The sequence below is a fragment of the Saccoglossus kowalevskii genome, chromosome 8 (genome assembly GCF_978046115.1).
Source record: "Saccoglossus kowalevskii chromosome 8, keSacKowa6.1, whole genome shotgun sequence".
In the NCBI taxonomy this organism is placed as follows: domain Eukaryota; kingdom Metazoa; phylum Hemichordata; class Enteropneusta; family Harrimaniidae; genus Saccoglossus; species Saccoglossus kowalevskii.
The window spans coordinates 34,394,891-34,414,549 of NC_140648.1; the positions used below are offsets into that span (position 1 = coordinate 34,394,891).

The 19,659-nt window shown below is 40.0% G+C and overlaps 15 non-coding genes across 15 annotated transcripts; all 15 read left to right on the plus strand.

The window, feature by feature from the left end:
- The first annotated feature begins 808 nt into the window (after positions 1-808).
- TRNAL-CAA (transfer RNA leucine (anticodon CAA)) lies at positions 809-935 on the plus strand. The gene is made up of 2 exons: positions 809-846; positions 890-935. It is a non-coding gene; the product is annotated as a tRNA-Leu (tRNA).
- A 476-nt stretch (positions 936-1,411) lies between these two features.
- On the plus strand, positions 1,412-1,538 carry TRNAL-CAA (transfer RNA leucine (anticodon CAA)). The gene is made up of 2 exons: positions 1,412-1,449; positions 1,493-1,538. It is a non-coding gene; the product is annotated as a tRNA-Leu (tRNA).
- A 475-nt stretch (positions 1,539-2,013) lies between these two features.
- Positions 2,014-2,140, plus strand: TRNAL-CAA (transfer RNA leucine (anticodon CAA)). Its single transcript has 2 exons — positions 2,014-2,051; positions 2,095-2,140. It is a non-coding gene; the product is annotated as a tRNA-Leu (tRNA).
- Positions 2,141-2,616: 476 nt separating this feature from the next.
- TRNAL-CAA (transfer RNA leucine (anticodon CAA)) lies at positions 2,617-2,743 on the plus strand. The gene is made up of 2 exons: positions 2,617-2,654; positions 2,698-2,743. It is a non-coding gene; the product is annotated as a tRNA-Leu (tRNA).
- A 1,079-nt stretch (positions 2,744-3,822) lies between these two features.
- TRNAL-CAA (transfer RNA leucine (anticodon CAA)) lies at positions 3,823-3,949 on the plus strand. Its single transcript has 2 exons — positions 3,823-3,860; positions 3,904-3,949. It is a non-coding gene; the product is annotated as a tRNA-Leu (tRNA).
- A 1,079-nt stretch (positions 3,950-5,028) lies between these two features.
- TRNAL-CAA (transfer RNA leucine (anticodon CAA)) lies at positions 5,029-5,155 on the plus strand. The gene is made up of 2 exons: positions 5,029-5,066; positions 5,110-5,155. It is a non-coding gene; the product is annotated as a tRNA-Leu (tRNA).
- A 1,079-nt stretch (positions 5,156-6,234) lies between these two features.
- Positions 6,235-6,361, plus strand: TRNAL-CAA (transfer RNA leucine (anticodon CAA)). The gene is made up of 2 exons: positions 6,235-6,272; positions 6,316-6,361. It is a non-coding gene; the product is annotated as a tRNA-Leu (tRNA).
- A 476-nt stretch (positions 6,362-6,837) lies between these two features.
- Positions 6,838-6,964, plus strand: TRNAL-CAA (transfer RNA leucine (anticodon CAA)). Its single transcript has 2 exons — positions 6,838-6,875; positions 6,919-6,964. It is a non-coding gene; the product is annotated as a tRNA-Leu (tRNA).
- A 476-nt stretch (positions 6,965-7,440) lies between these two features.
- On the plus strand, positions 7,441-7,567 carry TRNAL-CAA (transfer RNA leucine (anticodon CAA)). The gene is made up of 2 exons: positions 7,441-7,478; positions 7,522-7,567. It is a non-coding gene; the product is annotated as a tRNA-Leu (tRNA).
- Positions 7,568-8,646: 1,079 nt separating this feature from the next.
- Positions 8,647-8,773, plus strand: TRNAL-CAA (transfer RNA leucine (anticodon CAA)). Its single transcript has 2 exons — positions 8,647-8,684; positions 8,728-8,773. It is a non-coding gene; the product is annotated as a tRNA-Leu (tRNA).
- Positions 8,774-9,852: 1,079 nt separating this feature from the next.
- TRNAL-CAA (transfer RNA leucine (anticodon CAA)) lies at positions 9,853-9,979 on the plus strand. The gene is made up of 2 exons: positions 9,853-9,890; positions 9,934-9,979. It is a non-coding gene; the product is annotated as a tRNA-Leu (tRNA).
- Positions 9,980-11,058: 1,079 nt separating this feature from the next.
- On the plus strand, positions 11,059-11,185 carry TRNAL-CAA (transfer RNA leucine (anticodon CAA)). Its single transcript has 2 exons — positions 11,059-11,096; positions 11,140-11,185. It is a non-coding gene; the product is annotated as a tRNA-Leu (tRNA).
- A 476-nt stretch (positions 11,186-11,661) lies between these two features.
- Positions 11,662-11,788, plus strand: TRNAL-CAA (transfer RNA leucine (anticodon CAA)). The gene is made up of 2 exons: positions 11,662-11,699; positions 11,743-11,788. It is a non-coding gene; the product is annotated as a tRNA-Leu (tRNA).
- Positions 11,789-12,264: 476 nt separating this feature from the next.
- Positions 12,265-12,391, plus strand: TRNAL-CAA (transfer RNA leucine (anticodon CAA)). The gene is made up of 2 exons: positions 12,265-12,302; positions 12,346-12,391. It is a non-coding gene; the product is annotated as a tRNA-Leu (tRNA).
- A 476-nt stretch (positions 12,392-12,867) lies between these two features.
- Positions 12,868-12,994, plus strand: TRNAL-CAA (transfer RNA leucine (anticodon CAA)). Its single transcript has 2 exons — positions 12,868-12,905; positions 12,949-12,994. It is a non-coding gene; the product is annotated as a tRNA-Leu (tRNA).
- Positions 12,995-19,659: the final 6,665 nt, after the last annotated feature.

Genomic DNA, 19,659 nt, shown 5'->3' on the forward strand with positions numbered 1-19,659 from the left:
AGGCGCTGCTATGAAATTGACGTTTTAAACCGTTAATTCTCGAACAACCTGTTGCTCCGAGTTATGTGCCTTAAAAGTTTGCTTTATTAATCCGGAACATTCGTGATTCGCAATCTGCCAAGCGTAACAAATTATGAATGACAAGTAAGTAGGTTGGCAATAACAATAATTATTAACTGGCGCAAAATTTGAGTTGCAAGTAACTGTCAGGATGGCTGAGCGGTCTAAGGCGCCAGACTCAAGGATTTGACACCTTGCCCTTATTTCAGGGTTATTTATGGGAGATTTCTGGTCCACGAATGTGGGCGTGGGTTCGAATCCCACTTCTGACAATGTTATTTTACCTTTAGTAACTTAGCAAATTCTCGCCTAGTTTGTGCTCGATATGACATTTAATTTTCTTCGTGTTTAGTCGTGATTCAACATTGACAGTAGTTTCGTTTAGTTTCAATTTACAAATACTGAACCGAGATTACGCATTATATTTCATGACATTTACGATAAACTGGACTATTCATACAAGTTGCATACAGCAGATTGTCAGCAGCGTGGCGCAGCGGAAGCGTGCTGGGCCCATAACCCAGAGGTCCCTGGATCGAAACCAGGCGCTGCTATGAAATTGAAGTTTTTAACCGTTAATTCTCAAACAACCTGTTGCTGCGAGTTATGTGCCTTAAAAGTTTGCTTTATTAATCCGGAACATTCGTGATTCGCAATCTGCCAAGCGTAACAAATTAAGAATGACGAGTAAGTAGGTTGGCAATAACAATAATTATTAACTGGCGCAAAATTTGAGTTGCAAGTAACTGTCAGGATGGCCGAGCGGTCTAAGGCGCCAGACTCAAGGATTTGACACCTTGCCCTTATTTCAGGGTTATTTATGGGAGATTTCTGGTCCACGAATGTGGGCGTGGGTTCGAATCCCACTTCTGACAATGTTATTTTACCTTTAGTAACTTAGCAAATTCTCGCCTAGTTTGTGCTCGATATGACATTTAATTATCTTCGTGTTTAGTCGTGATTCAACATTGACAGTAGTTTCGTTTAGTTTCAATTTACAAATACTGAACCGAGATTACGCATTATATTTCATGACATTTACGATAAACTGGACTATTCATACAAGTTGCATACTGCAGAATGTCAGCAGCGTGGCGCAGCGGAAGCGTGCTGGGCCCATAACCCAGAGGTCCCTGGATCGAAACCAGGCGCTGCTATGAAATTGACGTTTTAAACCGTTAATTCTCGAACAACCTGTTGCTCCGAGTTATGTGCCTTAAAAGTTTGCTTTATTAATCCGGAACATTCGTGATTCGCAATCTGCCAAGCGTAACAAATTATGAATGACAAGTAAGTAGGTTGGCAATAACAATAATTATTAACTGGCGCAAAATTTGAGTTGCAAGTAACTGTCAGGATGGCCGAGCGGTCTAAGGCGCCAGACTCAAGGATTTGACACCTTGCCCTTATTTCAGGGTTATTTATGGGAGATTTCTGGTCCACGAATGTGGGCGTGGGTTCGAATCCCACTTCTGACAATGTTATTTTACCTTTAGTAACTTAGCAAATTCTCGCCTAGTTTGTGCTCGATATGACATTTAATTTTCTTCGTGTTTAGTCGTGATTCAACATTGACAGTAGTTTCGTTTAGTTTCAATTTACAAATACTGAACCGAGATTACGCATTATATTTCATGACATTTACGATAAACTGGACTATTCATACAAGTTGCATACAGCAGATTGTCAGCAGCGTGGCGCAGCGGAAACGTGCTGGGCCCATAACCCAGGGTCCCTGGATCGAAATCAGGCGCTGCTATGAAATTGAAGTTTTTAACCGTTAATTCTCAAACAATCTGTTGCTGCGAGTTATGTGCCTTAAAAGTTTGCTTTATTAATCCGGAACATTCGTGATTCGCAATCTGCCAAGCGTAACAAATTAAGAATGATGAGTAAGTAGGTTGGCAATAACAATAATTATTAACTGGCGCAAAATTTGAGTTGCAAGTAACTGTCAGGATGGCCGAGCGGTCTAAGGCGCCAGACTCAAGGATTTGACACCTTGCCCTTATTTCAGGGTTATTTATGGGAGATTTCTGGTCCACGAATGTGGGCGTGGGTTCGAATCCCACTTCTGACAATGTTATTTTACCTTTAGTAACTTAGCAAATTCTCGCCTAGTTTGTGCTCGATATGACATTTAATTATCTTCGTGTTTAGTCGTGATTCAACATTGACAGTAGTTTCGTTTAGTTTCAATTTACAAATACTGAACCGAGATTACGCATTATATTTCATGACATTTACGATAAACTGGACTATTCATACAAGTTGCATACAGCAGATTGTCAGCAGCGTGGCGCAGCGGAAGCGTGCTGGGCCCATAACCCAGAGGTCCCTGGATCGAAACCAGGCGCTGCTATGAAATTGAAGTTTTTAACCGTTAATTCTCAAACAACCTGTTGCTGCGAGTTATGTGCCTTAAAAGTTTGCTTTATTAATCCGGAACATTCGTGATTCGCAATCTGCCAAGCGTAACAAATTAAGAATGACGAGTAAGTAGGTTGGCAATAACAATAATTATTAACTGGCGCAAAATTTGAGTTGTAAGTAACTGTCAGGATGGCCGAGCGGTCTAAGGCGCCAGACTCAAGGATTTGACACCTTGCCCTTATTTCAGGGTTATTTATGGGAGATTTCTGGTCCACGAATGTGGGCGTGGGTTCGAATCCCACTTCTGACAATGTTATTTTACCTTTAGTAACTTAGCAAATTCTCGCCTAGTTTGTGCTCGATATGACATTTAATTATCTTCGTGTTTAGTCGTGATTCAACATTGACAGTAGTTTCGTTTAGTTTCAATTTACAAATACTGAACCGAGATTACGCATTATATTTCATGACATTTACGATAAACTGGACTATTCATACAAGTTGCATATTGCAGAATGTCAGCAGCGTGGCGCAGCGCAAGCGTGCTGGGCCCATAACCCAGAGGTCCCTGGATCGAAACCAGGCGCTGCTATGAAATTGAAGTTTTTAACCGTTAATTCTCAAACAACCTGTTGCTGCGAGTTATGTGCCTTAAAAGTTTGCTTTATTCATCCGGAACATCCGTGATTCGCAATCTGCCAAGCGTAACAAATTATAAATGACGAGTAAGTAGGTTGGCAATAACAATAATTATTAACTGGCGCAAAATTTGAGTTGCAAGTAACTGTCAGGATGGCCGAGCGGTCTAAGGCGCCAGACTCAAGGATTTGACACCTTGCCCTTAATTCAGGGTTATTTATGGGAGATTTCTGGTCCACGAATGAAGGCGTGGGTTGGAATCCCACTTCTGACAATGTTATTTTACCTTTAGTAACTTAGCAAATTCTCGCCTAATTTGTGCTCGATATGACATTTAATTATCTTCGTGTTTAGTCGTGATTCAACATTGACAGTAGTTTCGTTTAGTTTCAATTTACAAATACTGAACCGAGATTACGCATTATATTTCATGACATTTACGATAAACTGGACTATTCATACAAGTTGCATATTGCAGAATGTCAGCAGCGTGGCGCAGCGGAAGCGTGCTGGGCCCATAACCCAGAGGTCCCTGGATCGAAACCAGGCGCTGCTATGAAATTGAAGTTTTTAACCGTTAATTCTCAAACAACCTGTTGCTGCGAGTTATGTGCCTTAAAAGTTTGCTTTATTCATCCGGAACATCCGTGATTCGCAATCTGCCAAGCGTAACAAATTATAAATGACGAGTAAGTAGGTTGGCAATAACAATAATTATTAACTGGCGCAAAATTTGAGTTGCAAGTAACTGTCAGGATGGCCGAGCGGTCTAAGGCGCCAGACTCAAGGATTTGACACCTTGCCATTATTTCAGGGTTATTTATGGGAGATTTCTGGTCCACGAATGTGGGCGTGGGTTCGAATCCCACTTCTGACAATGTTATTTTACCTTTAGTAACTTAGCAAATTCTCGCCTAGTTTGTGCTCGATATGACATTTAATTATCTTCGTGTTTAGTCGTGATTCAACATTGACAGTAGTTTCGTTTAGTTTCAATTTACAAATACTGAACCGAGATTACGCATTATATTTCATGACATTTACGATAAACTGGACTATTCATACAAGTTGCATATTGCAGAATATCAGCAGCGTGGCGCAGCGCAAGCGTGCTGGGCCCATAACCCAGAGGTCCCTGGATCGAAACCAGGCGCTGCTATGAAATTGAAGTTTTTAACCGTTAATTCTCAAACAACCTGTTGCTGCAAGTTATGTGCCTTAAAAGTTTGCTTCATTCATCCGGAACATCCGTGATTCGCAATCTGCCAAGCGTAACAAATTATAAATGACGAGTAAGTAGGTTGGCAATAACAATAATTATTAACTGGCGCAAAATTTGAGTTGCAAGTAACTGTCAGGATGGCCGAGCGGTCTAAGGCGCCAGACTCAAGGATTTGACACCTTGCCCTTAATTCAGGGTTATTTATGGGAGATTTCTGGTCCACGAATGAAGGCGTGGGTTGGAATCCCACTTCTGACAATGTTATTTTACCTTTAGTAACTTAGCAAATTCTCGCCTAATTTGTGCTCGATATGACATTTAATTATCTTCGTGTTCAGTCGTGATTCAACATTGACAGTAGTTTCGTTTAGTTTCAATTTACAAATACTGAACCGAGATTACGCATTATATTTCATGACATTTACGATAAACTGGACTATTCATACAAGTTGCATATTGCAGAATGTCAGCAGCGTGGCGCAGCGGAAGCGTGCTGGGCCCATAACCCAGAGGTCCCTGGATCGAAACCAGGCGCTGCTATGAAATTGAAGTTTTTAACCGTTAATTCTCAAACAACCTGTTGCTGCGAGTTATGTGCCTTAAAAGTTTGCTTTATTCATCCGGAACATCCGTGATTCGCAATCTGCCAAGCGTAACAAATTATAAATGACGAGTAAGTAGGTTGGCAATAACAATAATTATTAACTGGCGCAAAATTTGAGTTGCAAGTAACTGTCAGGATGGCCGAGCGGTCTAAGGCGCCAGACTCAAGGATTTGACACCTTGCCATTATTTCAGGGTTATTTATGGGAGATTTCTGGTCCACGAATGTGGGCGTGGGTTCGAATCCCACTTCTGACAATGTTATTTTACCTTTAGTAACTTAGCAAATTCTCGCCTAGTTTGTGCTCGATATGACATTTAATTATCTTCGTGTTTAGTCGTGATTCAACATTGACAGTAGTTTCGTTTAGTTTCAATTTACAAATACTGAACCGAGATTACGCATTATATTTCATGACATTTAAGATAAACTGGACTATTCATACAAGTTGCATATTGCAGAATGTCAGCAGCGTGGCGCAGCGGAAGCGTGCTGGGCCCATAACCCAGAGGTCCCTGGATCGAAACCAGGCGCTGCTATGAAATTGAAGTTTTTAACCGTTAATTCTCAAACAACCTGTTGCTGCGAGTTATGTGCCATAAAAGTTTGCTTTATTCATCCGGAACATCCGTGATTCGCAATCTGCCAAGCGTAACAAATTATAAATGACGAGTAAGTAGGTTGGCAATAACAATAATTATTAACTGGCGCAAAATTTGAGTTGCAAGTAACTGTCAGGATGGCCGAGCGGTCTAAGGCACCAGACTCAAGGATTTGACACCTTGCCATTATTTCAGGATTATTTATGGGAGATTTCTGGTCCACGAATGTGGGCGTGGGTTCGAATCCCACTTCTGACAATGTTATTTTACCTTTAGTAACTTAGCAAATTCTCGCCTAGTTTGTGCTCGATATGACATTTAATTATCTTCGTGTTTAGTCGTGATTCAACATTGACAGTAGTTTCGTTTAGTTTCAATTTACAAATACTGAACCGAGATTACGCATTATATTTCATGACATTTAAGATAAACCGGACTATTCATACAAGTTGCATATTGCAGAATGTCAGCAGCATGGCGCAGCGGAAGCGTGCTGTGCCCATAACTCAGAGGTCCCTGGATCGAAACCAGGCGCTGCTATGAAATTGAAGTTTTTAACCGTTAGTTCTCAAACAACCTGTTGCTGCGAGTTATGTGCCTTAAAAGTTTGCTTTATTCATCCGGAACATCCGTGATTCGCAATCTGCCAAGCGTAACAAATTATAAATGACGAGTAAGTAGGTTGGCAATAACAATAATTATTAACTGGCGCAAAATTTGAGTTGCAAGTAACTGTCAGGATGGCCGAGCGGTCTAAGGCGCCAGACTCAAGGATTTGACAACTTGCCCTTATTTCAGGGTTATTGATGGGAGATTTCTGGTCCACGAATGTGGGCGTGGGTTCGAATCCCACTTCTGACAATGTTATTTTACCTTTAGTAACTTAGCAAATTCTCGCCTAGTTTGTGCTCGATATGACATTTAATTATCTTCGTGTTTAGTCGTGATTCAACATTGACAGTAGTTTCGTTTAGTTTCAATTTTCAAATACTGAACCGAGATTACGCATTATATTTCATGACATTTACGATAAACTGGACTATTCATACAAGTTGCATATTGCAGAATGTCAGCAGCGTGGCGCAGCGGAAGCGTGCTGGGCCCATAACCCAGAGGTCCCTGGATCGAAACCAGCCGCTGCTATGAAATTGAAGTTTTAAACCGTTAATTCTCGAACAACCTGTTGCTGCGAGTTATGTGCCTTAAAAGTTTGCTTTATTCATCCGGAACATTCGTGATTCGCAATCTGCCAAGCGTAACAAATTATGAATGACGAGTAAGTAGGTTGGCAATAACAATAATTATTAACTGGCGCAAAATTTGAGTTGCAAGTAACTGTCAGGATGGCCGAGCGGTCTAAGGCGCCAGACTCAAGGATTTGACACCTTGCCCTTATTTCAGGGTTATTTATGGGAGATTTCTGGTCCACGAATGTGGGCGTGGGTTCGAATCCCACTTCTGACAATGTTATTTTACCTTTAGTAACTTAGCAAATTCTCGCCTAGTTTGTGCTCGATATGACATTTAATTATCTTCGTGTTTAGTCGTGATTCAACATTGACAGTAGTTTCGTTTAGTTTCAATTTACAAATACTGAACCGAGATTACGCATTATATTTCATGACATTTACGATAAACTGGACTATTCATACAAGTTGCATACTGCAGAATGTCAGCAGCGTGGCGCAGCGGAAGCGTACTGGGCCCATAACCCAGAGGTACCTGGATCGAAACCAGGCGCTGCTATGAAATGGAAGTTTTTAACCGTTAATTCTCAATAAACCTGTTGCTGCGAGTTATGTGCCTTAAAAGTTTGCTTTATTAATCCGGAACATTCGTGATTCGCAATCTGCCAAGCGTAACAAATTAAGAATGACGAGTAAGTAGGTTGGCAATAACAATAATTATTAACTGGCGCAAAATTTGAGTTGTAAGTAACTGTCAGGATGGCCGAGCGGTCTAAGGCGCCAGACTCAAGGATTTGACACCTTGCCCTTATTTCAGGGTTATTTATGGGAGATTTCTGGTCCACGAATGTGGGCGTGGGTTCGAATCCCACTTCTGACAATGTTATTTTACCTTTAGTAACTTAGCAAATTCTCGCCTAGTTTGTGCTCGATATGACATTTAATTATCTTCGTGTTTAGTCGTGATTCAACATTGACAGTAGTTTCGTTTAGTTTCAATTTACAAATACTGAACCGAGATTACGCATTATATTTCATGACATTTACGATAAACTGGACTATTCATACAAGTTGCATATTGCAGAATGTCAGCAGCGTGGCGCAGCGCAAGCGTGCTGGGCCCATAACCCAGAGGTCCCTGGATCGAAACCAGGCGCTGCTATGAAATTGAAGTTTTTAACCGTTAATTCTCAAACAACCTGTTGCTGCGAGTTATGTGCCTTAAAAGTTTGCTTTATTCATCCGGAACATCCGTGATTCGCAATCTGCCAAGCGTAACAAATTATAAATGACGAGTAAGTAGGTTGGCAATAACAATAATTATTAACTGGCGCAAAATTTGAGTTGCAAGTAACTGTCAGGATGGCCGAGCGGTCTAAGGCGCCAGACTCAAGGATTTGACACCTTGCCCTTAATTCAGGGTTATTTATGGGAGATTTCTGGTCCACGAATGAAGGCGTGGGTTGGAATCCCACTTCTGACAATGTTATTTTACCTTTAGTAACTTAGCAAATTCTCGCCTAATTTGTGCTCGATATGACATTTAATTATCTTCGTGTTTAGTCGTGATTCAACATTGACAGTAGTTTCGTTTAGTTTCAATTTACAAATACTGAACCGAGATTACGCATTATATTTCATGACATTTACGATAAACTGGACTATTCATACAAGTTGCATATTGCAGAATGTCAGCAGCGTGGCGCAGCGGAAGCGTGCTGGGCCCATAACCCCGAGGTCCCTGGATCGAAACCAGGCGCTGCTATGAAATTGAAGTTTTTAACCGTTAATTCTCAAACAACCTGTTGCTGCGAGTTATGTGCCTTAAAAGTTTGCTTTATTCATCCGGAACATCCGTGATTCGCATTCTGCCAAGCGTAACAAATTATAAATGACGAGTAAGTAGGTTGGCAATAACAATAATTATTAACTGGCGCAAAATTTGAGTTGCAAGTAACTGTCAGGATGGCCGAGCGGTCTAAGGCGCCAGACTCAAGGATTTGACACCTTGCCATTATTTCAGGGTTATTTATGGGAGATTTCTGGTCCACGAATGTGGGCGTGGGTTCGAATCCCACTTCTGACAATGTTATTTTACCTTTAGTAACTTAGCAAATTCTCGCCTAGTTTGTGCTCGATATGACATTTAATTATCTTCGTGTTTAGTCGTGATTCAACATTGACAGTAGTTTCGTTTAGTTTCAATTTACAAATACTGAACCGAGATTACGCATTATATTTCATGACATTTACGATAAACTGGACTATTCATACAAGTTGCATATTGCAGAATATCAGCAGCGTGGCGCAGCGCCAGCGTGCTGGGCCCATAACCCAGAGGTCCCTGGATCGAAACCAGGCGCTGCTATGAAATTGAAGTTTTTAACCGTTAATTCTCAAACAACCTGTTGCTGCAAGTTATGTGCCTTAAAAGTTTGCTTCATTCATCCGGAACATCCGTGATTCGCAATCTGCCAAGCGTAACAAATTATAAATGACGAGTAAGTAGGTTGGCAATAACAATAATTATTAACTGGCGCAAAATTTGAGTTGCAAGTAACTGTCAGGATGGCCGAGCGGTCTAAGGCGCCAGACTCAAGGATTTGACACCTTGCCCTTAATTCAGGGTTATTTATGGGAGATTTCTGGTCCACGAATGAAGGCGTGGGTTGGAATCCCACTTCTGACAATGTTATTTTACCTTTAGTAACTTAGCAAATTCTCGCCTAATTTGTGCTCGATATGACATTTAATTATCTTCGTGTTCAGTCGTGATTCAACATTGACAGTAGTTTCGTTTAGTTTCAATTTACAAATACTGAACCGAGATTACGCATTATATTTCATGACATTTACGATAAACTGGACTATTCATACAAGTTGCATATTGCAGAATGTCAGCAGCGTGGCGCAGCGGAAGCGTGCTGGGCCCATAACCCAGAGGTCCCTGGATCGAAACCAGGCGCTGCTATGAAATTGAAGTTTTTAACCGTTAATTCTCAAACAACCTGTTGCTGCGAGTTATGTGCCTTAAAAGTTTGCTTTATTCATCCGGAACATCCGTGATTCGCAAAATGCCAAGCGTAACAAATTATAAATGACGAGTAAGTAGGTTGGCAATAACAATAATTATTAACTGGCGCAAAATTTGAGTTGCAAGTAACTGTCAGGATGGCCGAGCGGTCTAAGGCGCCAGACTCAAGGATTTGACACCTTGCCATTATTTCAGGGTTATTTATGGGAGATTTCTGGTCCACGAATGTGGGCGTGGGTTCGAATCCCACTTCTGACAATGTTATTTTACCTTTAGTAACTTAGCAAATTCTCGCCTAGTTTGTGCTCGATATGACATTTAATTATCTTCGTGTTTAGTCGTGATTCAACATTGACAGTAGTTTCGTTTAGTTTCAATTTACAAATACTGAACCGAGATTACGCATTATATTTCATGACATTTACGATAAACTGGACTATTCATACAAGTTGCATATTGCAGAATATCAGCAGCGTGGCGCAGCGCCAGCGTGCTGGGCCCATAACCCAGAGGTCCCTGGATCGAAACCAGGCGCTGCTATGAAATTGAAGTTTTTAACCGTTAATTCTCAAACAACCTGTTGCTGCAAGTTATGTGCCTTAAAAGTTTGCTTCATTCATCCGGAACATCCGTGATTCGCAATCTGCCAAGCGTAACAAATTATAAATGACGAGTAAGTAGGTTGGCAATAACAATAATTATTAACTGGCGCAAAATTTGAGTTGCAAGTAACTGTCAGGATGGCCGAGCGGTCTAAGGCGCCAGACTCAAGGATTTGACACTTTGCCCTTAATTCAGGGTTATTTATGGGAGATTTCTGGTCCACGAATGAAGGCGTGGGTTGGAATCCCACTTCTGACAATGTTATTTTACCTTTAGTAACTTAGCAAATTCTCGCCTAATTTGTGCTCGATATGACATTTAATTATCTTCGTGTTCAGTCGTGATTCAACATTGACAGTAGTTTCGTTTAGTTTCAATTTACAAATACTGAACCGAGATTACGCATTATATTTCATGACATTTACGATAAACTGGACTATTCATACAAGTTGCATATTGCAGAATGTCAGCAGCGTGGCGCAGCGGAAGCGTGCTGGGCCCATAACCCAGAGGTCCCTGGATCGAAACCAGGCTCTGCTATGAAATTGAAGTTTTTAACCGTTAATTCTCAAACAACCTGTTGCTGCGAGTTATGTGCCTTAAAAGTTTGCTTTATTCATCCGGAACATCCGTGATTCGCAATCTGCCAAGCGTAACAAATTATAAATGACGAGTAAGTAGGTTGGCAATAACAATAATTATTAACTGGCGCAAAATTTGAGTTGCAAGTAACTGTCAGGATGGCCGAGCGGTCTAAGGCGCCAGACTCAAGGATTTGACACCTTGCCATTATTTCAGGGTTATTTATGGGAGATTTCTGGTCCACGAATGTGGGCGTGGGTTCGAATCCCACTTCTGACAATGTTATTTTACCTTTAGTAACTTAGCAAATTCTCGCCTAGTTTGTGCTCGATATGACATTTAATTATCTTCGTGTTTAGTCGTGATTCAACATTGACAGTAGTTTCGTTTAGTTTCAATTTACAAATACTGAACCGAGATTACGCATTATATTTCATGACATTTAAGATAAACTGGACTATTCATACAAGTTGCATATTGCAGAATGTCAGCAGCGTGGCGCAGCGGAAGCGTGCTGGGCCCATAACCCAGAGGTCCCTGGATCGAAACCAGGCGCTGCTATGAAATTGAAGTTTTTAACCGTTAATTCTCAAACAACCTGTTGCTGCGAGTTATGTGCCTTAAAAGTTTGCTTTATTCATCCGGAACATCCGTGATTCGCAATCTGCCAAGCGTAACAAATTATAAATGACGAGTAAGTAGGTTGGCAATAACAATAATTATTAACTGGCGCAAAATTTGAGTTGCAAGTAACTGTCAGGATGGCCGAGCGGTCTAAGGCACCAGACTCAAGGATTTGACACCTTGCCATTATTTCAGGATTATTTATGGGAGATTTCTGGTCCACGAATGTGGGCGTGGGTTCGAATCCCACTTCTGACAATGTTATTTTACCTTTAGTAACTTAGCAAATTCTCGCCTAGTTTGTGCTCGATATGACATTTAATTATCTTCGTGTTTAGTCGTGATTCAACATTGACAGTAGTTTCGTTTAGTTTCAATTTACAAATACTGAACCGAGATTACGCATTATATTTCATGACATTTAAGATAAACCGGACTATTCATACAAGTTGCATATTGCAGAATGTCAGCAGCATGGCGCAGCGGAAGCGTGCTGTGCCCATAACTCAGAGGTCCCTGGATCGAAACCAGGCGCTGCTATGAAATTGAAGTTTTTAACCGTTAGTTCTCAAACAACCTGTTGCTGCGAGTTATGTGCCTTAAAAGTTTGCTTTATTCATCCGGAACATCCGTGATTCGCAATCTGCCAAGCGTAACAAATTATAAATGACGAGTAAGTAGGTTGGCAATAACAATAATTATTAACTGGCGCAAAATTTGAGTTGCAAGTAACTGTCAGGATGGCCGAGCGGTCTAAGGCGCCAGACTCAAGGATTTGACAACTTGCCCTTATTTCAGGGTTATTGATGGGAGATTTCTGGTCCACGAATGTGGGCGTGGGTTCGAATCCCACTTCTGACAATGTTATTTTACCTTTAGTAACTTAGCAAATTCTCGCCTAGTTTGTGCTCGATATGACATTTAATTATCTTCGTGTTTAGTCGTGATTCAACATTGACAGTAGTTTCGTTTAGTTTCAATTTTCAAATACTGAACCGAGATTACGCATTATATTTCATGACATTTACGATAAACTGGACTATTCATACAAGTTGCATATTGCAGAATGTCAGCAGCGTGGCGCAGCGGAAGCGTGCTGGGCCCATAACCCAGAGGTCCCTGGATCGAAACCAGCCGCTGCTATGAAATTGAAGTTTTAAACCGTTAATTCTCGAACAACCTGTTGCTGCGAGTTATGTGCCTTAAAAGTTTGCTTTATTCATCCGGAACATTCGTGATTCGCAATCTGCCAAGCGTAACAAATTATGAATGACGAGTAAGTAGGTTGGCAATAACAATAATTATTAACTGGCGCAAAATTTGAGTTGCAAGTAACTGTCAGGATGGCCGAGCGGTCTAAGGCGCCAGACTCAAGGATTTGACACCTTGCCCTTATTTCAGGGTTATTTATGGGAGATTTCTGGTCCACGAATGTGGGCGTGGGTTCGAATCCCACTTCTGACAATGTTATTTTACCTTTAGTAACTTAGCAAATTCTCGCCTAGTTTGTGCTCGATATGACATTTAATTATCTTCGTGTTTAGTCGTGATTCAACATTGACAGTAGTTTCGTTTAGTTTCAATTTACAAATACTGAACCGAGATTACGCATTAAACAGAATCCATTTGGAAATGACTTTTTCCGGTCATATTTGACTATTTCAAAAAACATACTCTTTACTGAGTTTTATCACACTATTCAGCTATGATTTCAATATTACTTTCCTCAAAGTGCCTGAATCAGGCCAATGCTGTGATAAGGCATAATAAGTGGCAGGAATTCGACACTGGCAACTTTGGCTTGAAATGGAAGCCAGGAATGTCCCACTGGCAACTGTGGCTTGAAATTCAAGCTAGGAATTCACCACTGGCAACTGTGGCTTAAAATTCAAGCTAGGAATTCACAACTGGCAACTGTGGCTTGAAATTCAAGCTAGGAATCTACCACTGGCAACTGTGGCTTGAAATTCAAGCTTGGAATTCACCACTGGCAACTGTGACTTGAAATTCAAGCTTGGAATTCACCACTGGCAACTGTGACTTGAAATTCAAGCTGGGAATTTACCACTGGCAACTGTGACTTGAAATTCAAGCTGGGAATTTACCACTGGCAACTGTGGGTTAAAATTCAAGCTAGGAATTCACCACTGGCAACTGTGGCTTGAAATTCAAGCTAGGAATCTACCACTGGCAACTGTGGCTTGAAATTCAAGCTTGGAATTCACCACTGGCAACTGTGGCTTGAAATTCAAGCTTGGAATTCACCACTGGCAACTGTGACTTGAAATTCAAGCTTGGAATTCACCACTGGCAACTGTGACTTGAAATTCAAGCTGGGAATTTACCACTGGCAACTGTGACTTGAAATTCAAGCTGGGAATTTACCACTGGCAACTGTGGCTTGAAATTCAAGCTGGGAATTTACCACAGGCAACTATGCCTTGAAATTCAAGCTGGGAATTTACCACTGGCAACTGTGGCTTGAAATTCAAGCTGGGAATTCACAACTGGCAACTGTGGCTTGAAATTCAAGCTGGGAATTTACCACTGGCAACTGTGGCTTGAAATTCAAGCTGGGAATTTACCACTGGCAACTGTGGCTTGAAATTCAAGCTAGGAATTTACCACTGGCAACTGTGGCTTGAAATTCAAGCTGGGAATTTACCACTGGCAACTGTGGCTTGAAATTCAAGCTAGGAATCTACCACTGGCAACTGTGGCTTGAAATTCAAGCTGGGAATTTACCACTGGCAACTGTTGCTTGAAATTCAAGCTAGGAATTTACCACTGGCAACTGTGACTTGAAATTCAAGCTTGGAATTTACCAAAGGCAACTGTGGCTTGAAATTCAAGCTGGGAATTTACCACTGGCAACTGTGGCTTGAAATTCAAGCTAGGAATTTACCACTGGCAACTGTGGCTTGAAATTCAAGCTGGGAATTTACCACTGGCAACTGTGGCTTGAAATTCAAGCTGGGAATTCACCACTGGCAACTGTGGCTTGAAATTCAAGCTGGGAATTTACCACTGGCAACTGTTGCTTGAAATTCAAGCTAGGAATTTACCACTGGCAACTGTGACTTGAAATTCAAGCTTGGAATTTACCAAAGGCAACTGTGGCTTGAAATTCAAGCTGGGAATTTACCACTGGCAACTGTGGCTTGAAATTCAAGCTAGGAATTTACCACTGGCAACTGTGGCTTGAAATTCAAGCTGGGAATTTACCACTGGCAACTGTGGCTTGAAATTCAAGCTGGGAATTTACTAAAGGCAACTGTGGCTTAAAATTCAAGGTGAGAATTTACCACTGGCAACTGTGGCTTGAAATTCAAGCTAGGAATTTACCACTGGCAACTGTGGCTTGAAATTCAAGCTAGGAATTTACCACTGGCAACTGTGGCTTGAAATTCAAGCTAGGAATTTACTACAGGCAACTGTGGCTTGAAATTCAAGCTTGGAATTCACCACTGGCAACTGTGGCTTGAAATTCAAGCTAGGAATTTACCACTGGCAACTGTGGCTTGAAATTCAAGCTGGGAATTTACCACTGGCAACTGTGACTTGAAATTCAAGCTTGGAATTTACCAAAGGCAACTGTGGCTTGAAATTCAAGCTAGGAATTCACCACTGGCAACTGTGGCTTGAAATTCAAGCTAGGAATTTACTACAGGCAACTGTGGCTTGAAATTCAAGCTAGGAATTTACTACAGGCAACTGTGGCTTGAAATTCAAGCTAGGAATTTACCACTGGCAACTGTGGCTTGAAATTCAAGCTAGGAATTCACCACAGGCAAGAGTGGCTTGAAATTCACCACTGGCAACTGTGGCTTGAAATTCAAGCTAGGAATTTACCACTGGAAAATGTGGCTTGAACTTCAAGCTAGGAATTTGCCAACTGCGGCTTGAAATTCAAGCTAGGAATTTACCACTGTCAACTGTGGCTTGAAATTCAAGCTAGGAATTCATCACTGGCAACTGTGGCTTGAAATTCAAGCTAGGAATGCATCATTGACATGTGGCTTGAATATTGCACTTTGTACCTTATGAGACAGATAAAGTACTCCCAGACATAAAATATCCTGGGCTGCAGCCTACATTGTATTACACTTTATATGCCACAAGAAGAGCCCCCACACGCAAATCACACATTGTAACATGTTATTGAATTGAATTATGAACAGTCACAAAATATTATTGCATGAACAGAAGAGTTTATTCAGAAATTTAAATAGTTTATAATATACATAATATATACAATAAAGTTTTGCCAGGCATGCCAAGAATATATTTAATATCAAAGCAATTGGTTTTGTTGAGTCAAAAATATAATCTTGCTTGATTTGAAGATGGAAGCAGGTAAAACTCAATGATGTAAATTGATTACAGAGTTACAACAAAGGATTCTTTGTGGTGTTACTCAAAAATGGTTTTCCTACTATAAATTAAACATTTCACAGAGCGATTTATTTCAACCTAAAACCTTTAGTACAGTGCAGACGTCACATTTTTCTGTTCCTTCTTATCTCTTCAATTATGTATGATGGGAAACGATCACTCTTTGTTAAATTGAAAACTGATGTTATTTGATCAACCTCCATCTCAGCACTATGCTGATGTTCATCAGCTTTCCACTTTCCATGTAGCTGCCCAGTATAGGGTTTAAATGTTACAAGATCTTCCTGTATTTTTAGAACCTTGCCAGCAACAATTTTCTTTTCCAGAACAGCTGCAACCATAACATCTATTCCAAGGAAGATACTCTTCCCGCCTCTAGTTTTTCTCCTCAGTTTTCCAGTGTAAACCTTGTGAAAAAAAAATGGAAAATTAATTCAAATGCATCCACTGCATCAACATTTATTTTACAAAATTTCAGTATTAACTCAGCCATAGACAGGTGCATTGAATCACTAACAGAGACAGACAGCCTCAATTGCAAGAGATTTATATCTGAACGAGACAAAAATGATATGAAAGCCCTTGTTACCTCTTCACATTGTCGTTCCTTTTGCAGTAATGATACGAATGTTTCCATGGATTCATCTGATGTTGCAGGAGGTGCTGGTGGTACTTCCTCAATTTTTTTCAGAACTGTCAAAGGCCAAACATTGACAGATTGACTTGGCATAGGATTGTCCATTGATAAGAACAGTTGGTCCCAAGACAACTGTTGCGGCATTGTCAAAAAGGATTTTGACTTGTCAATGCTGTTTTTCAATAACTGCAGCTTCAGTGGGTCAAAGTTTGGCTGGACAAAACCTGGGGAACCTTGGGGCAAAAGAACTTCTCCATCTTCTGTTTTTAACAATTCAAGTCCTGAGTTTGGTTTCCAAGATGTATCTTCATCATTTCCTGACCACAATCTGTACTGCATTTTTGCCCTTCCATTGTGCTTATGAAACCTATCAGAAAACCCAGTCAAAACAGAAAGATTAAATAGAGGATATGCTATCACTACCTTGTAATATGACATTCAATAAAAGGTCTAAAACGACCATAACAAAATCAATGTGAAATTTATCAAGCATTCCATTGGGCATTTTATTCCTGTATCATCCATTATGTTTAGCCTGTCAGAATGTATGAGACAATAATTTACCACTGTAAACTTGAAACTAAATGTGAACTTGTGCAAATGTGCACAAATGTGAGAGGATTTTTTCTGATTCAGGTAATTTAGGTCTTGTTGTGACATGAAATATTGTTCATTAGGCAACACCAAAATGAGTCAACCTTGTTGAATGATAACTTGAAACAAAATGCAACATGATGTACGGTACATGGTGTTAAAAAGTCAAGGCATGTAAGAGATATGGGTATAGAACAACATTCTTAAATAAAAAGTTTGAACATAATCAGTCAAAACATCTTTTTAATATGCCCTATACAAGTGTCTATATATTATATGACATTGAATAGTAAGCTATACCTGTATTGATGAGGAGCACAGTGATTATGTAAATCGACAGTTACTCCTTCCATCCACTCTTTAACATCATAGACTGCCTGGATAATTTTCACCACAGGGGAATTTTTACATGAGGTGGCAGATAAATTAACCAATTCATCCATTGTTTTAGCATCATTGTACTTAAGTTTTCTAGACAGCAAACTGAATTTTTGATCAATATCTTCATGGGTGTGACCCACCATCAAAAAACTCACTGTAATCTGTAAGGAAAAATGTATAACATCTTCAAAAATGTCCATGCATGTCCGGGTAATGCAGGTAAATAACATAAGTTACCGTTTTGGACTACTGTCCTGGTATGAATTTGTGAATCAATAAAGTGACCAATGATCAATATTCTACTTTTCTACCAAATGCACCATTTTATCTTGGGCATGGTTTGTAGTTCTCACCTCTTTGACATATTCCATTTGAACTAAGAGAGAGCAAAATCCAAAAAAATATTTGTTTTTGTTTTCTCTCCTTGAATTATCTAACTGGATGAACACTGTTTCAGTAAGCATTTCTTCACTTGCCAAAGACTGCAATATGTCCAGCAAGACTGTAATAGTCAAATTGGTATCATGGGGGTATTCTGACTTGTCAATGTACATGTATGATGAGTCTGTTCCATGACATAGTCCTCCAGTAATATGAGTCCTTAACTGGTATGTTCCAGCTCCCTGAAAAATAAAACACAAATAACAGATAGTATTTGGAGCTCTTTTATAATATTTGAATTTATTCATAATCAACTTACAGTACATCTCAGACTTGGTTTATTATAATTTTAGATACATGAATTATAACCAAACGTCATCATAGGACAAAATCTCCAGAATGTGTTTAGTTTAATTAATTCAATATGTTAATTACACTAAAAACCTATATCAATACAACAATTACAATCACAAATCAGGTCCATATTAAGAATGACACAAAAGTGTTTATAAATGGCAAGCGGGGGAATTTGGTACAAATATGATACAACTGGGAAAAGTTCTGCCTCAAATATGCTACCGAGTAATCTCAGAGTCTTATATCCATCATATATCTGTTACCAAATACACTATAAAACAGCAGTTTATATCACATTGTTATGTGTAAATTTACTACTATCATAAGGGGTGACAAAAGGCCATGGTGTGGTAATTGTAAAAACATAATAGCACACATGCACTTTGGGTTTTATTTTGTTAATGCTGGCATCCTAATACATTTTGAGGGGTCATAATTTATCTGCTGTGCAGTGAGCGCTCTAGATATTCAAATTACAGAACTAAAACGAACTCCATAAAAGCATGCGCATAGATGAGCTGGGCTCATGAAAATATTGACCATACACTATTTCACACATATTGAAAGGTCATGTGATTTGAATTCAGTTTGACATTTAAGCCAGTTTCATTCAGATATGAGACCTTGCTTAAACCAATTAGACGGCTAGATTTAGACTAACCATGTTATAATACTACTTATTTCTGGTATTTAAGTGTTGCTGATCAAAAGGATCTTCTATTTGGCATGTCTTTTACTGTATCCAATTACTACTGCAGATAAATTACTGGGTGCTTCTCCATGATTAGAACACACAAAAGACAAACAACTTGCGAATCTTCAGCCCACATCATGAATGCTAGAATCACATTCAATAGTGACCAGGCGTGTAGAAAGTCGTCGAAAGTTGTGAAACTTTCCAAAAATCTGAGCCACAAACTTGTTATTTTACTGGTAATGTAATAAGAAGGTATTCGTCCGGTAATAATGAATCACAAACTGGTCACAAATCAACAAATTTCTATATCTGAAAGCAAATTTTATCGTTTTAAAACCGCCCGAGAACACCAATCAATAAAGACCACACAAGAATTAGCTCTATCATAAGTCAGCTGAGACTATACCGCACAACTTCCCCTTTCTTTCTGCACCTCAGGTCACACACCCTACAGGTTTTTTTCTAAAATAAACTGCAAGAGGGAGCACTGCAATTCAGCAGCGCCACCAAGTGGGGGAGATAGGGTTCTCCCTACCAGGGTGCGGAGTTTTTGATAATTCTAAGTTAAAATGGAGCATTCTATGGCTTCCTTGGGGCCAAAATTACTATCAGACAGATCACAGTTGAAGACTGTGGCCACATGTGATTCCTGGTCAATCAGAATTTTATGGTTGCCAGAGGATCTGC